General features: G+C 38.2%; 2 non-coding genes across 2 annotated transcripts; both read left to right on the top strand.

The window, feature by feature from the left end:
* Positions 1-2683: 2683 nt before the first annotated feature.
* On the top strand, positions 2684-2846 carry LOC137659369 (U1 spliceosomal RNA). Its single transcript, XR_011047498.1, has one exon. It is a non-coding gene; the product is annotated as a U1 spliceosomal RNA (small nuclear RNA).
* Positions 2847-10451: 7605 nt separating this feature from the next.
* Positions 10452-10614, top strand: LOC137659340 (U1 spliceosomal RNA). The gene has a single exon (XR_011047474.1). It is a non-coding gene; the product is annotated as a U1 spliceosomal RNA (small nuclear RNA).
* The last annotated feature ends 4479 nt before the right edge of the window (positions 10615-15093 follow it).

Here is a 15093-nt window from a genome sequence, read left to right as displayed (position 1 = left end):
ACTAAGAAACATTCCTGAGGAGTACGGCACGTATTGAGAATCCACAGATACAGTAATGCTCTGGTATACTTCCATCAGGACGACATGGCTTGAGCCCAAAAAACGGATTTTGAGCGAAGCGAAAAATCTATTTTTGGGTAAGATGGCCATGTCGTCCTGATGGACCCGCCCTGTCCCTTTTCGAAAAAAAAAAAAAGAGAAAAGGGTTGTAGGACCCCTCCCTACATACAGTATCTGTAGCACCTCGTGTATCGCTACAAGGAATACAGATGGCGCCGCGAGCGGCGCAGGGCACGCTTACGAAACGGGGAGGAGAGATACCTTACGAACGGCTCCCCCCTTTCTTATCGTTTTCGTTTTCTTGCCATTTGACCCCTACGAAGTGTTAACTCTATTCGGGGTATAGATTGCTATGAGGCGTGTCAAGAATACGTCCACTGATATTTACGATATCCCTAAGGTCTTTTTTAGGGATACTCGCTCCAGGAGTTAGAATTCTGGGTACCTTAAGGTAAATTCTCTGGGAATATCGCCGTAGTTGTAATATACCCTAGGAAGCTGCCTTTAAGGAACTTCCATCAGGACGACATGGCCATCTTACCCAAAAATAGATTTTTCGCTTCGCTCAAAATCCGTTTATTTATAAGATTATAAAATGGTTCGAGTACGCTTTTTTTAACTTAAAATGTATCATATACATCCACTTGAAGAATTTATTGCATACAAACTAATATGAGGAGAAGTTTACTCAGTTCACCTCAGCTTAGATGCTGTGATGTGTGGCAAGAGTGGAAGGTTCCTATTAAGTAGGAAAACAATTTGGACTGTCTCATTTACTTGAGGCAAACATATGACTCAAGATTGATGGGCTGCCAACGCAAGAGCCCGTGTTTAGTCTATGTAGACTGGACCAAGGTCTATAGATTAAGGAGGTCTTCTCAACCCCGACCAAAAATATGACTCTTCTGCGCAGGTACAGACTGTGACGTAGGCAGGACCTATAGGTGCGGCCAAGGTCTATAGACTATTTCTACCCAAGCATACCAAAGGTCGATCACCCCTTGACCGGGCAGTTGTTTACAAGCAAACGTGGTGTACATTTCCGCCTTGCTGATTAAAGCTGTTTTATATATAACAAAAGGCCCAATTACTGTCCAAAACAACATATAAATGCCTTCAGTACTTCGGTAAGAAAGGTCTGCTTGAAAATAAGCATTGGGAAACCACAACTCAGTTTATATATCTTGTAGATTCCTGATTCGATTTATTCAATTCTCGAGTACCTCGTGATAGGAAGCCATCAAGAAATGCCTATGGGATGAATTTGGACCTACAAAATAAAACGTTGCAAGATATGATTCGAGTATCTAAAGAAATGAAAGTAATTAAAAGCAATAGGCTCTATCCTCTCCAAAAAATGACTAATTATATTGTGCAATTCTCTAATGAAGCTGCTGAAAATGGTCAAAGCTAATTTTGATACATCATATATTCTCACTTATAGGCTAAATCAAGATGGTCTTGAACACTTTTTTGGCTGCATAAGACAGATGGGTGCATGCCATCAACACCCATCACCCGTCGCATTTAAGCACCGAGTCAGAGCCCACATTCTAGGAAAAGACAGCAAACTGTTAGGATCAAACTGCAACGTTGAAAGTTGCAATAGTGATATGATGACGTCAGGCTCATTTTCCAGTTTTCCTGTTGAACAAAGCGCATCCTTTGTAGATGAAGAAACTTCTATTAAAAAATTGAGTCTATCAGGAATGCTGTTTTGTTTGCCAGTGGAATTTGTTAATGATTTGCAAAATGATGAATATGTGGAATATGACACTGAAAAAGAAGCATTAGGGAAAGCGATAGAAGATGGAGGCTTACAATACGTAGGTGGTTATATAGCTCGTAAGTTTCCTAAATATGAATTCCTTGGAACTGTAGCGACGAAGGGAGATCGCACGTGGATTGGCGCCATAAATGTAAGAGATGGAAAACTAATGCAACCAAGCGAAGAATTTTTGGTGCATTTAAAAACGATGGAAAAAATGTTTCTTTGTCATCATGGGGAAAAGTATCTAAAACCTGGAAAAGGAGCGACAGATAAATTGACTGATTTAATTAGAGAGAGTTTTAAAAGCAATGATATCCCATTACCATAAGAAGTGATTAAATTTTTTGTTAGATGTCGTACATTTTTTAGAATTCGTGTTTTAAATAGGAATATTAGTTCATCAAGAAAAGCGCAGAATAAAATGAAAAAGCTTTCAACGTGATATAAAACATAACCGAAATATATATTGTGTATATATCATTTTTTATTTTATTAATTTAAACTGTCTGTTGCTCGACAAATTTCAGTTATTTACATCATCAAATATTTGTTTGGTTGTTTGAGTGTAATAAAGTTATGTATTTGTAATCTTACTTTTATTATCCTAAAAGAATAAAATATAAATCTTCGAAAAGATTGAAAAATACAAAGCAGAAATCATGGTTCCTTTATTTTCTTATGAAGTTCCACAGCTTACTCAGCCACGGTTAAGTCTGAGTGACGTCACGCTCTGACCGACCCGACTCCCACCATCCGGCTACCTGCGCACTAAGGTGGCCTGAGAAGACCTCTTTATCTATAGACCTTGGACTGGACAATATATAAGCATGCAAGCAAGCAAGTGGCAGGAGCATACTTACCTGGCACAGGGGACACCATGATCACGAAGGTGGTTCCCCCAAGGTGAGGCTTACCATTGCACTCTGGTGGTGCTAACCCTTGCGATTGACCCAAATGTGGTTAGCTCGGGTGCAAAATTTTTGGTAGCGGGGGACTGCATTCACGCTATCCCCAATAAAACTCTATCTTGTAAAATCTAAAAGTTTAATATGTTTGAGGATATTCTGGGTAATAAAGTTTTCATACATGACTTTATTAATATCTTTAGAGTGGGATGATTCAACGCGTGAGGTATCATCATATTGGTTATACTGAGGCTTGTCTTGGTTGGGTTTGGCTCTTTACCAAGCTGATTCTCTTGTATATGAGTCTAGCAGACTGAAAAGTCTGATTGATTGGGCGGAGCAATACATTAAAAGCAGATTCTTGTGAGCTGAGATTTTGCAATATGCTGATAACACCGGTCAGGTCTTCTACTCTTGGGGGCTATGACTGACCGTTAAAGAGCCTTGTCCGGAAATATGGTCCGGGCAATCTGTGTGTGTGTATTGGTTATACAATGGATAAACTGAGGAGAAATAGACATTCATGATTTAGGAGCATTTGTAGGCCGGCCCATGCATAGAAGAATGGTTGACTTAATTTCTCTTAAGTTTAGTCCTCACATTAATTGTTTGCTTTGGGCAGTTGTAGGGGTGTGTGTATGATGCCGGCCATGCCCCGTAACTTCCTTATTTCCAACCTTATTGTTAAGAATACGCTGGGTCGCAGGTAAGGACAAGGTTTGTAGGTTAGGTGTGAAAGTTTGTTAGTGGTATTCTGTACATGCTGGGGGTCTTGTCCATTATTATACATGTTAAAATAATCTGATTATGTGATTCTCAGTTTTGTTTCTTTGTATTATTTGATTTCCATTTTTACCTCCTGGAAGTAACGAATGCCAACGTCGGTCGTTCCCTTACCATAATGTAAACAAACCCGCGCCATACGGCGAGACGAAACTGTAGTGTGTTGTTCTGTCACCCGTACCTTGTAACCTCAGTTGGACATTAAAACGCAACATGTGTAAAGTTGTTTTTGGTAATCCAACTCACGGAGGTAGATAGAAAGTATTAGAAAGAATGTATAATAAATGAAGAGAAATATCACACAGATAAAAAATCAAACTTTACCAGGTTATGGGCTCAGGATACTCCGAGCGCCAACAGTGAAATAAATCTCGTAAAAAAGGGGAAAATTAGGAAGTAGAACAACATCGTGTCCTACATTGTGGAAGGACTGAACTACAAGGGTGCCGTGACACAGAGAGGTACACAAAATGGCGGGCGAAGACAGAGGAAAAAAAGGCATGAAATTCTGAATGAATTAAATTATTTCTATTGGGTAAAGAGAACTAAAACTACTCTCACTCAGAATAGGTGGTGGGAATGTATAGATCAAGGATATGCCGACGATCAAGACGACTGGACGCAAATGCAACTTCAAAGAAACAACGATGATGCACTGAGTTATATCACACAACGAGAGGATAATTTAGAGCTGGACAACATCATTGAATGCACCAAAGCAAAGGAAGCATGGGATATTTTAAGTGATATCCACACAAAAATGGATTCATTTCAAATTGTTGATGTGCTTGAAGAACTGTGTAACTGCAGAAAAACTGAAGAAATGTCAATGAAGGAATATATAGCATATGTATACAGATTAGGGAGGGATGTAAATGCAGCTTTAGGGGAAGAAGTAGCTCAATTTTGAAACTCAATGGTAGCTGCGTTTGTGCTGAGAGGTCTTAAACATATTCCCAAATATCAAATTTTGTTAAAGTCAGTTCTCAAAAATTGAATATTTATATATCAAAACTGTAATGTCAGTGCTGCTTTTCGAGGAGATACAAGATAAACTCGGAGCAAGAAAAGAAGAAAACCTTTTAGTTTATAAAATGAACTTCAGAAGAGATTCAAGAAAAGAAGATGGAATTTCAAGTATAAGTTATAAAAGAAAATAAGGCGCAAGAGGCTTTAAGAGAGAGGACCAAAGATTTGTCTGATATGCTTGTAGCCAGCCTGGACATATAGCAAGATACTGTCCAAAATTTGAAGAAAGAAGAGATAAGGAAGAAAGCAGATACAGAAGAAAGAAGAAACAATACCAAGGACAGATAAAATAAAAGAAGCAGGGAAGAAGTAGCTCAATTTTGAAACTCAATGGTAGCTGCGTTTGTGCTGAGAGGTCTTAAACATATTCCCAAATATCAAATTTTGTTAAAGTCAGTTCTCAAAAATTGAATATTTATATATCAAAACTGTAATGTCAGTGCTGCTTTTCGAGGAGATACAAGATAAACTCGGAGCAAGAAAAGAAGAAAACCTTTTAGTTTATAAAATGAACTTCAGAAGAGATTCAAGAAAAGAAGATGGAATTTCAAGTATAAGTTATAAAAGAAAATAAGGCGCAAGAGGCTTTAAGAGAGAGGACCAAAGATTTGTCTGATATGCTTGTAGCCAGCCTGGACATATAGCAAGATACTGTCCAAAATTTGAAGAAAGAAGAGATAAGGAAGAAAGCAGATACAGAAGAAAGAAGAAACAATACCAAGGACAGATAAAATAAAAGAAGCAGGAAAAAAATATCTGGGAAGAAAGCACAATATGACAGTGATAAAGACCATGAAAGTGAATATAAAGAAGAGGAGCTATCAGGAAAAGTTGCCAAAACCAGAACAGATACAAAGGCAATTGTTTCAGTAATTGAAAATGAAAGTGAAATGACAGAAAAAATAAATGCTATTGTGAAGAAGTCACCAGTGAAAGAAGCTTGCAAATTAATATGGAACTTGGATTCTGGTGCTAGTGATCACATAACACTTCATAAAGACATAGTTGTTGATTTTGATAGTAGCATCACAGGTAACGTAAAATGGGGCGATGGCAAGAAGTCTCCATTCTGGCCAGAGGAAAAGTGATTATGAAAATGAAAGTATGGTGAATATGAGTTGAAATTACAAGAAGTATACTGTGCCCCAAATCTAGATCAAAACCTGATGTCTGAAAGAAAATTGAATGAAAAGGGATTCTAGTTAGTTACCTACAAAGGTGTCAAACAAGTGAAAGATATAAAAGAAATATTTCTGAAAGGATACTGGAATTAGGCAGTGAAGATGTATCTGGGCAAAGGCAAGAATATTTTTCATGGATAGGAAAGAAATTTCAATAAGAATGAAGATATAGAAATCACAGGAAATAGAGCAACGATAAATTTGTGGCAGAGAAGATTTGGACATGTACTACCCTTACCCAAAGTTTGTGAAGCAAAAGCTAAACTTGAATACTGTACTACACCACCTGCATGGAAGGTAAGTCCAAAAATAAGCCAATGCCTGCAAGTGAATCAAGAAGTAGTGAAGTACTGGAAATAGTACATAGTGATGTTTGTCAGATTCCTGAGAATCATCGAATGCAAGTGGAAGCCACTACTTTGCTACCTTTTTAGACAGCCCTTCAAGGTACAGTGGAATTGCTATAGTGGAGAAGAAAAGTGAAACAATGGAGAAATTCAAGGAATACATGGACAAGGCAGAGAGGAAACACAACAGACTTTTGCAATGCCTCCACACTGATAATGAGAAGAGTATGTCAGCAAGGAATTTTTGGTTTTTCTTATAGAGAAGGGAATGGAGAGACGGCTGACAATCCCATTCTCTCCTCAAGATTTATGATAATAGAGTCTGTAGTACTTCACAAATTCTGGACTGAAGCCATTCTTCATGCAAATTACATCAAGAATAGAACAATATCAATGGCCATAAACGAATTCCATCCATGCTGTGGAATGGGAGAAACCTCGAATGTGACGACCTGAAATTGATGAAAGTGTTTGGCTGTGAAGTTTGAGCTAAGCTTGGGGAAAATCCAAAGCTAGAAGTTCGAGCAAAAAAATGTGTCTACCTGGGGGTTTGCCCGAACCGAAAAAGATTCAAGTTGCGGTACATCAACAAACAAGTCATGTTCAATTCCATTAACGTTGACTTTAAAGAACAGATTTAACCTTTCAAGATGAGGGAACCAGCAGTAGAAACCACACCCAAGAAGCAAGCAGTAACTCTCTTCTTATCTGACTCTGACACTGATTGCAACACTGATTAGGACCCACTTAAATAAGGTCGGCCAAACGATGGTCAGTATTTTTTCTTTCTTTCTTTCTATCCTGTCAACTGAGCCATGGCCCGGCCTAGTCTCGTGCGTTCTGATAGGACCATATTATCAATTTGTATAAATTTTGATAGTTAACACGTACTAGGATATATGTTTTTTTCTATCGAAGTATTCAAACAATATCCTAACATATGATAGTAAAGAATGTAAAGTATGTATTATCAATGTATTGAAACCATATTCTATCATAGGATAATGAAGAACGAAAAGTATATTAGTCTTCATTTGATATAGCATGAAATTTTCCGACTAATTTAAGATTTATGGGAGCCAGTTTTCTGTTTAAGACCTAGAGAACAATGATGGATAAAAATACAAGATCAGAATTTGGTATAGTTTGTTTTTACTGATAGTGATGGCACATCAAAATACAATATCAATATAGTAACAAATCATAGTTCATATGGACATTCATACACAAACACACCCTTTTATATATATATATATATATATATATATATATATATATAATATATATATATATATATATATATATATATATATATATATATATATATATATATATATATATATATATATATAGAGAGAGAGAGAGAGAGAGAGAGAGAGAGAGAGAGAGAGAGAGAGAGAGAGAGAGAGAGAGAGAGAGAGAGAGAACTGGGAAATATAATATTACATAAGTTTAATTTCTTTCCTATATTGTTTTCCGTCAGATTTGTTTTTCAACTTTTTGATTAATCTGATGGCGTTGTTGAGGTAGCATATTCTGAAAAATGCAGACATCTTGGCAAAAAAATTCAACACTTCTTCAGGAATCTCCTTTTCAAGTTCTCTTGAAGCCTTTTTAAGTTCTTCCTCGAGTGTTTTAAAACAGATTTTTCCTACACCTCTTTAACCCCGACTTTTGAATTCAATCCATGATTTACCTGAAGTTTAACTAGTTTCTTGATTGCCCAAATGTGGGTATTTGATGAAATTTTATTTAACTATGTAACCACCAAGATACTTCAGAGCTTCTTCTATAACAATGTTGACCGGTTTTTCAAGTTTGCATCATCAATTGGCATGTCATCTTGCGTTGAAAAATCAAAATAATTTTCACAATCAGGCACCAAATCTTTAAACAAAAGGCTTGTCAGGCACAATTCTAGCGCCATCTCCATTTCTTTGGCTTGATTTTTTATTTCATTTGCTGACATATTAGTCAACATGTCCTGATTGTTAAACTTTCCATTAGAGTTAGTTTTTCCACTCAAGATTTCAACATTTTTGCCAAGCAATAGTGTTCTCATCGTATACTTGAAATCTACAGGATTTGGATGATCATATGGACCGTTCATCCTGCTTATGCCACCAAAGAAATGTTCTAGGCAGTCCTGATTCAGCCTTTAAGTTAAGATATAGTTAACGCCGAAATTGTTTTTCACCATATTGAAAAGTCCAATCAGTGACATTGACGAAAGTATCACCCCTTTCTGATATCTATAGATACACTTGGTTTTTAGAAATTTGACTTTCATTTTACTCAAACAGTCTATCATTTTATCATTAATTACATTTATTTGTTGGTTCATGTGCATTCCAAATCCACTGCGCATTTGCAAATCTCCAATCATTTGGTTTGAATTCATGACATCAAACCAATCATTTATGAGAGATATGAAGTCAGACTGAGAGAGCCTTGGTCCACGTGATAAGCCTGGTTGGTGAGTCATTCATAATCCTCTATGTCTGGCTGACCTTGTTTATGTGGGTCCTGGGAGAACCATTTCTCTGATGATAACACCAGCATTAAAAACAAATATGACAATCAAGATAATCAAGAAGACAAGCCAGAAAACTGGGAAAACAGTAAAGAAAATCAAGAAGAAACGCATGAAAAAAAAAGAAAATCTCGATCATCAAGAGAACCATGACGAGGAACGTAATTTTGTCAAAGATCCCAAAGGATGAGGAAACCAAGGAAGTGCCAATGTTCCAGCATTTTCCAAAAGACCCATTGACTGTCGAAGAAGCATTCAATTGTCCTGGCAAAGACAAATGAGAAGCTGCAATGCAGCAAGAAATGAAATGTTATAAAGCATGGACTCCTGGAAAATAGTGCCAAGACCAACAGGACACAAAGTGATTGATTGCAAGTGTGTATTCAGAAGAAAATACGTTGAAGTAGGTGAGGTATGGGTACACAAAGCAAGACTTGTGGCCAGGGGGTTCTGCCTAACACCTGGTGTGGACTACCTCGAGACTTACGATCCTGTAGTGAGGAAATCAAGCATTTGACTGTTACTTGCATTAGCTGCTGAAAATTCATGGTCTGTTGAACAGCTTGACTTTAATTCAGCCTATCAAAACTAGATTCCAATGATCTACAAGTTACCTGTGTCAAGGATTAAGTCTAGTATTTCTAACTGATAATCAGTAAAGCTTGTCACTAGTATTTTGATAGAAGATTAAAGACAATTAGAATAACCATACGCCTTTGGACTCAACTTGGGCGACATGACCAGATGACCTTTAGTTTGTGGTTTCTCTTAGCTCTCCACAGCTTTCATTTTACTTGTGTAATATCCTGAGCAGATGTGATATAAGCTGGGTAATATGCGGAGCAGATGATATATGCTGGGTAATATGCGGAGCAGGTAATATATGCTGGGTAATATGCGGAGCAGGTGATATAAGCTGGTTAATATGCGTAGCAGGTGATATAAGCTGGGTAATATGCGGAGCAGATGATATAAGCTGGGTAATATGCGGAGCAGAGGATATAAGTTGGGAAATATGCGGAGCAGATGATATAAGTTGGGTAATATGCTTGGTAGATGATATGAAATGGGTAATATGCTTAGTAGATGATATAAGCTGGGTAATATGCAGAGCAGATGATATAAGCTGGGTAACATGCAGAGTAGATGATATAAGTTGGGTAATATGCGGAGCAGATGATATAAGCTGGGTAATATGCTTGGTAGATGATATGAGCTGGGTAATATGCTTAGTAGATGATATAAGCTGGTAATATGCTGAGGAGATTGATATAAGCTCCTGGAATCTGCACCGGACCGAACCAAGCAGATGCAAATTACTTAATATCAGGATATCTACTTGTTTAGATATTGAGAAGATGCAAAGCTCTTATTATGACATCTACTTATTGAATATTAAATTTTTCTCTTAATGATTACTAATGGAGTCTTCATTTTTTTTTTTCGTGGATTCTATAAATTGTGCAGCTTTCCATTTGTGTTACTTTGGCTCTCAATATATATCAAGGGGTGTACGTATGATAGCAGTCACTTGTATGTATATCTATATGTATTTTTTGTAAAAGAAGACATTTTCCTTCGTTAGGGTTTATTGTAACTAAAACATTTTACAAAATATTGAATAAGAGAAATCCCATTGGGGGTTTTAGAACATAAGCTGTCATCAGACAGAGAATAAGAAATATTTAAAGATCACTTGAGGAAAATATCTCTATACAATAATTCAGTAATATTTAATTGTATTATATACATAAATTTAAAGAATTTATTACATAAAAACTAATATGAGGAGAGGTATACTCAGTTCCCCTCAGCTTGGGTGCTGTGGTGTGTGGTAAGAGCATACTTACCTGGCACAGGGGATACCATGATCACGAAGGTGGTTCCCCCAAGGCGAGGCTCACCATTGCACTCCGGTGGTGCTGACCCTTGCGATTGACCCAAATGTGGTCAACTCGGGTGCGAAATTTTTGGTAGCGGGGGACTGCGTTCGCGCTATCCCCCAATAAAAACTCTTAATTATCTTGTAAAAACTAAAATAGTTTAATATGTTTGAGGACATTCTGGGTTATAAAGTTTTCATACTTGACCTCATATAATTATATTTTCTAAGTAGGATGATTCAACGCTTGAAGTATCACCCTATTGGTTATACTTAGGCTTGTCTTGATTGGGTCTGGCTCTTGGCCATGCTGATTCTCTTGCACATGCGTCTAGAAAACTCTGAAAAGTAAGATTGCTCTGGGCAGAGCAATACATTAAAAGCAGATTCTTGTGAGCTGAGATTTTGCAAGACCCTGACCACCCCGGTCAGGTCTTCTACTCAAGGGGGCTATGACTGACCGTTAAAGAGCCCCCGTCTGGAAATATGGTCTGGGCAATCTGTGTGTGTGTGTATTGGTTATACAGTTGGTAAACTGAGGAGAATTAGACATTTATGATTTTGGAGCATTTGGAGGCCGGCTCAGGCATAGAAGAATGGTTGATTTAATTTTTCTTAGGTTTAGTCCTCACATTAATTGTTTGCTTGGGGCAGTTGTAGGGGTGTGTTTATGATGCCGGCCATGCCCCTTAACTTCCTTATTTTCAACCGTGTTGTTAAAGATACGCTGGGTCGCAGGTTTGTGGGTTAGGTGTGAAAGTTTATGTTATTGGTATTCTGTACATGCTGGGGGTCCTGTCCATTATTATACATGTTAAAATAATCTGATTTGTTATGTATTATTGTAATAATGTACTATATTATTTCAAGTGTTGCAGGTATTGCGCAACATTGCATCATATTGCATGAATAAAACATGTTATGCTTTGTACATAAGTGTAATGATTTGTTTTGGTATTAGGATTCAAACATTTGTTGATTACCTCAGAGATAGGATGTGATTCTTTATAGTTTTGTACTGGAGTAGGATTTGAGTCTTTTCAGAGCGATGCTCTTTTGTTTAGCAATGTTTTGGTTTTGTCAGATTGTGTATGACGCTCCACACACACTTGGGAGTCAGCTGTCATAGAACAATGTAGTCATAAGTTGCATTAAACTTATTTTTTAAGAATACCAACGTCTTATTTAATCCAATACAGACAAATTGACGACAAGAGATGGGATCAGCTGAGAAATAATTACTAACAATTGTTCATCTATGTTCCAGGTAATTATTATGGTTAATAGAACTTCCTACAGGAGCCTTTGTAGATCAGCGGCCAGGTCCTCCCGCGGACATAGAAAACGGGAATTTCTTCCCGGTTTCTAACCCTTCGTAAGACGTGGCCGTTGTTCTACAACAGAATGTTCTGCCAAAACTCTAGAATAGAACACTGCCTAACCTGAATGTGCCCACCTAACCTTGCCTACAACTCGTGTCTCTCCTTAACGGGGGGGCTAGCGCCCCCCTGCGACCCCCCGTACATAGCCGTATAATTATTCTTAAACACCTAAACGGGGGGGGCTACCGCCCCCCTGCGACCCCCCTTACACTTGCCTATTCTTAATCGGCCGACATCATGCATACATGTGGCCGCGATCACACAAACCAGAAACGGAGAGGGTTGTACTTACATTATTTCCTGTTCAGCTTGCGGGTTTATTCGTAACCTCTACAACGGCGCCCCACACTTATTCAAAGTCACTGAAGTCCGAGTCTTCAACTGGTATTGGCTTTCTGCCGAGAGACAACTTCTTCTTCTTTTGGGGAGGGCACGTTGGAGGGGCACTTTTAGGAGATGTACGGTGATGGGACACCTTTTTTTGTGGAGGGGACGGGTGTTGGGACGGACCAGGACTTTCGGAATCAGAATTGTGGGTATTGAGCGGATAAACACGTTTAACTAATTCCAGGAATGCCTTCAGTCTACACCCCTTACCGATCAAATAACGTTTTTGAATTATATACATCGCAAAGTAGCTTTCGTATAAATGTTTCTGAGTACCGAATTTCGGTAGAACAGATCTTTTTAGTACTCGCCACTGTGATTCGATTGTATTGGTGTGCACACTGGGATCTTTTGGACTCACAAAGTTAATGCTATGATTAACAGTTTTGTGTTGAAGAAATTGATCCTTGATATTATTATAGGCCTTCCAACAGTCCGAAATTATTGTAGTTTCGGGATGGACGCACTCTAATAATATCGGGAGCAATGTCTTTTCCGAACGATCCTCGACAACCCTGAAAAAAGTCTCACGTGTTTCCCGGTCAATCCCGCCGAACACCCATTTGCCATCGACCTTGCTGCCAACGTTATATTTTCTTTTTCCGAATTTACTCTCGTCTATCTCGACAATATGTCCTGGTCCGCCAATTTTTTTACTGTCCATCACTAAGATGTCCGCACACACGTCGCGACAGAAGTTGTACCAATCAACTAGTGTGTGAGAGGCAAACTTTTTGTACATAGGGAGAATCTGGTTCTGAGAAAAACCATAAATAAAACTTGCTAATATAACGAACACATCTTCGTACGGTAGCTTTGATCGTGAAAAAAAGCTACCGTGGTTAGGGGCGATCTTCTTTCGGCAATAACTATATGAACAACGCCAAAAAAACTTAGCTTTTCCACTATTCGCCGATTTTCCATCATACTTGTAGCGCATTTCACCGATATGACATTTTGCACAAATGCCGGAAAAGTCGCCTAAAAGTCCCATTTTATATAAATATTTTGAAAACTCAGCACTTGTTGTAAAGTTCATAATCCTCAACATACTAGGATTGACTGAATTGAAAAAAGATTCACAAGTATCTACACACTGGTTAGTTGCCATCGCGCCACGTTGGTAAAGAATGAGCATTTCCGACCCTCGATGGGTGCTCCCGTTTCCGTATTTGAATTTTAGAAAAAATGAGTTATGATTGGGTGAAAAAGTTAATCCCCGTTAATCCCCAGGTCAAGTGGGGTCCCATTGGGTCGTTTCAAATTGCCGCGGCCGATTAATAATTCAGAATTCCGCCGCTATGGCGCTGTTGATTCGATCAGAACGTCATCTATAGGGAATTCTAGGAACTATGGGAGCGAGAAACTGCGTGGCAAGGTACAGAGCTCGTTCGACTTATAAATTTCACGTCGAATTAGATGGTTTTCAAAATCTTTGTATATCGGTATAGTAAGTACTTACCCTGGATATTTATAACATTCTGAACAGTTAATATTCTATACAAGTTTCCGATAAAGTTGAAAATAAGGCGGCCGCTATCATACATGCAGTTGGCCGCCATCCTACACACATCCCCCTGTCCATTATTATACATGTTAAAATAATCTGATTTGTTATGTATTATTGTAATAATGTACTATATTATTTCAAGTGTTGCAGGTATTGCGCAACATTGCATCATATTGCATGAATAAAACATGTTATGCTTTGTACATAAGTGTAATGATTTGTTTTGGTATTAGGATTCAAACATTTGTTGATTACCTCAGAGATAGGATGTGATTCTTTATAGTTTTGTACTGGAGTAGGATTTGAGTCTTTTCAGAGCGATGCTCTTTTGTTTAGCAATGTTTTGGTTTTGTCAGATTGTGTATGACGCTCCACACACACTTGGGAGTCAGCTGTCATAGAACAATGTAGTCATAAGTTGCATTAAACTTATTTTTTAAGAATACCAACGTCTTATTTAATCCAATACAGACAAATTGACGACAAGAGATGGGATCAGCTGAGAAATAATTACTAACAATTGTTCATCTATGTTCCAGGTAATTATTATGGTTAATAGAACTTCCTACCAAAGTAAAACACCACATGATTATGTGATTCTCAGTTTTGTTTCTTGTAATTATTTGATTTCAATTTTACCGCCTGGAAGCAACGAACGGCAACGTCGGCCGTTCCCTTACCATAATGTAAACAAACCCGCCCCATACGGCGAGACGAAACTGTAGTGTGTTGTCCTGTCACCCGTACCTTGTAACCTCAGTTGGATATTAAAACGCAACATGTGTAAAGGTGTTTTTGGTAATCTGACTCACGAAGATAGATAGAAAGTATTAGAAAGAATGTGTATTAAATGAAGAGAAATATCACACATAATATAAAATCAAACTTTACCAGGTTATGGGTCCAGCTTGATTGCTTGCTTACAGATTGTCCAGTCTACAGAGATTGAACACGGGCTCTTGCTTTGGCAGCGCGTCGAGCAGTTACCTGGCTCACGGGAAACCTGCTCTATTTTACTGGAGCTCTTTTCAGAGCATATTATTCAACATAGGCAATATTGTTGACTACAGTATAATATAAAGCAGGGCCACACTGCTCTCACATAACTAGTCCTGCAGCCGCTCAGCTCATTGAGCATTGCTGCAGGTGCAACCGCTCAGCCCTAAGAGCATAGTCGCAGAAGCCTTCATCCGCCTGGTCTTGCAACCGCTCAGCACCTTGAGCGTGGTTGCAAGTGCGGTCGCTCAGCACCAAGAGCATGACCGTTTGTAGACCAAGAAAACCCAGTCCAATTGGAACCAAAGTGAAAAGTTTTAGTTGTAG

Source organism: Palaemon carinicauda, chromosome 19 (genome assembly GCF_036898095.1).
Source record: "Palaemon carinicauda isolate YSFRI2023 chromosome 19, ASM3689809v2, whole genome shotgun sequence".
Classification (NCBI taxonomy): domain Eukaryota; kingdom Metazoa; phylum Arthropoda; class Malacostraca; order Decapoda; family Palaemonidae; genus Palaemon; species Palaemon carinicauda.
This window is presented reverse-complemented; position numbering and strand designations above follow the sequence as displayed.